The sequence below is a fragment of the Pinus tabuliformis genome, chromosome 3_2 (assembly GCF_031772625.1).
Source record: "Pinus tabuliformis cultivar Carrire ecotype Pingquan chromosome 3_2, CPIR1, whole genome shotgun sequence".
Classification (NCBI taxonomy): Eukaryota; Viridiplantae; Streptophyta; class Pinopsida; order Pinales; family Pinaceae; genus Pinus; species Pinus tabuliformis.
This window is the reverse complement of record NC_142302.1, coordinates 1,027,491,745-1,027,494,834: the sequence shown is the minus strand read 5'-3', so window position 1 is coordinate 1,027,494,834 and position 3,090 is coordinate 1,027,491,745. Positions and strand designations below refer to the sequence as shown.

Sequence of the window (3,090 nt, the reverse complement as noted above, 5' to 3'; positions counted from 1 at the left end):
ATGTCTCTCCTGCGACTGAATTATTTTTTCATCGTCTTCTTTGAAACTTTTGATTTCTAATTTCAAACTTCTAAGTGTGTCTTCTATGTGAGGGGAATACTCATCACCATGTTTCTCATATAATTTGTAGGGAGAGTCACGTGAAATGTAGACTACCATCTTTCTAGTTATCTTTTATTTTCTTCTTGCAAACATACTATGTCATATAACCAGACATAAACATAACCAACATACCTCAGTATAGTTCAGGGGAGGATATCTCGTCTACAAGATCAACCAGATTAGCACGATACATGTATAATCATAATCATAACAATATATTGACATCATGCATGACAATACTAACTACATACCATGACCTCATGCATGACAACCATGCCCATAACAATGCATGCATAACAACATATAAACACTAACATGCATAAAAAATGTGTATACGACTAACATGCACTCATGACAACCACATCCCAATAACAACATCAACACTTCTACATGTCAAAAAAATTGTAACAATGACCACCACCATGCATACATAACAAGCACATATACAACAAACATGCATGCATAAAAAACACATTCCGCCCATCCAATCCAAGTGTTGAACCATGCTCTGATACCAATTTGTAACCACCCTCCTCCCACACTTACCCAAGCTTATCGGTATACCGAGGTAAATATGTGATGAAGAGTTACTATGATATGACTCAACCTCCTAAATAACCTTAAGGAAGTGGAATCGACACACCAACACTTTACTAACTTTCCTTAGGTGCTACAAGACCCCCAAGGGCTAACCCACCCTTCCAGGTGCACAAACCCTGAGTTAACTTGCTTTTTCACTCATCTAGACTCCCAGAAATTGGAACAACACTACCTTAATTCAACTGCAGCTCTCCATACTCATGCATAAACCTATAAGGGTGTTGTTAGCGCTTGAAATTTTACCTCAGGCTGAGAAAGGCAAACCTCAAGGTAACATCAAACCATTTAGCCTCGTAGCTAGCCCTACGGGGCAGGAGAAGGCTCTCTCCGGTCAATCTCAGTAAAATCTTCAATGGATGAGATGACCAACAAGGTAACACAGATATTAGGCTAGTAAACTAATAAAAGGGGTTTTTAATAAAATGACAGGGTTTTTCTGGGCTGCATGGGCAAAATCACAGCTTGAACAGAGAAATATAATGAACAACACAGATTATCGACCGAGGCAAGGTAGGCAAGAAATTTAACACCAAATCTATATTTAAATGGGATGGCAAGACTGGTGAGGAGCTGACAAGGGCATAAGAGTTGAATCCTTGTCAAACAGAGGAAAACATTGAATATGAACAAACTTATAGGTAGAGCATATAATACTATGAATTCTTACCTAAACACTTCATTTGTTCAATTAGAAATGATCATGTAGTGAAATGAAACATAACAGATTACATATGAAACAAGAGAAAAACTTATGCTAAATTATCATACCACAGGAATCTCAGAAGTCAGAGCTGTGAAATTTCATTAAAAATCCCTGCCAAGGACTGTACAATGGAGCTCAGTTCTTCTCCAGCACTCAGAATTTTCTTCCCCACTCTCTCTCTCACTCTCCCAAATGAATTTTTTTTTAATACAATAAATATAATACTACTAAGGGGAAAACAAATCGACCCCAAAAACCTCTGCGTTGTTTCATCTGAAATTACAAAAAATTAGAAAGGAGCGTTCATCTATTCTAAAATAAAACAGCATCTCCCTAAAAATCCTCCGATGGCCGACACATGGAATAACTGCTGGAGCGCAGCTACCTTTAAATCACTAACTGAGGTCTTGAAATAGGAGATCGGTTCCTGTTTTCCTGCTATGATGGATATCTTCGTTCTGTTTTAGGCGTATCTTGACTTGGCATTTCTCATTGATAAGAGAATGCATCACGAAAATCGGGCACTAAACAGGGTAGTCACGCAACATGTATACTTTTAAGATTGTGAAATCCCACCTCTCATTCTAAACACAGCATTTTCTATTGTTTGATTATGAATTGAATACCTGCTATATAGGGATTCAATATGTTGTTCTGAAGCTATATCCAAAAGCATCCTCAGGGAGACTCTCCTCGCTCTCGAACGGAGTGAACAGCGTTTGATCTGTTCTTCCAAATTCCTTTTCATACCCATTAGTTGTCCATGTCTGGAACGGAGTGGCCCAGAAACACTAACACCGCGTTTCAGCTCTTTCAAGCTACGCTTCACCATTATTTCATTCCTAGATCCTCCACCAAGCCTAACAATATTGTTTTCTACAGCATAAATCGATTCCAGGAACTGATCCAGTGCATGATTTGTATAACAGAAAGAAGACCGACTGTATCTAAATCACTAAACTGCACCAGTGCCTGAAAACCAACACTTTTTTCAAAGTGGCAATTTTATGTACAAAACCAAATGCTGAGAATACCAAATGCAGAACATCTATGCTGACATCACCAGCTTCTATACCCTCAATTGTCACCAGCAATACATTGCTTGCTTCATCCCCGGAATTCTTGCTGTTGACGATTTCATGCCTATTGGAGTATTGTAGGTACACAGTTTTGCCGCGTACCTGAGCCTGTTCTGGCGATGAAGCATAATATGAAACCATTGCAATAGCTTGATTCAAATCCGCAAATTCCACAAATGCCTGGTTGCGATTCGATCCAACATTGACCTTGGTGTTGACAATTTTCCCGAACGGCTTCCCCAGTTCAATAAGCTCTTCCTTTGTGCACTCCCACGGCAAATTTCTAAGGTGCAGAACCTTCTATGGTGGTTGAGTGTATCGGAACTGCGGCTGGCCAGCTATGGAACCCATTCCACCCAAGTTTCAAACTCGGAGCTTTCAGCAACGGAAATTATCGAGACCTGAAATGTTCAAACCCTGAAAGCTCAAAAGGGACTGCATACTCATTATACAGCTGTGTAATACTTTTTAGCTCTAGAGATATCTCTGTAGCCTTTTCCTTTGCATTTTGTGCAAGAGCATCTTCAGCTACAATGTTCCTTGCAGGAAATGGGTCATTTGAAGGTGAGGTGTCACCTAGTCCCGCAGTTTCAACCCTTGATGATA

General features: G+C 39.6%; 1 pseudogene; it reads right to left on the bottom strand.

Moving 5' to 3' along the window:
• Positions 1–2,281: 2,281 nt before the first annotated feature.
• On the bottom strand, positions 2,282–2,850 carry LOC149184089 (polypyrimidine tract-binding protein homolog 2 pseudogene; annotated as a pseudogene).
• Between the last annotated feature and the right edge of the window lie 240 nt (positions 2,851–3,090).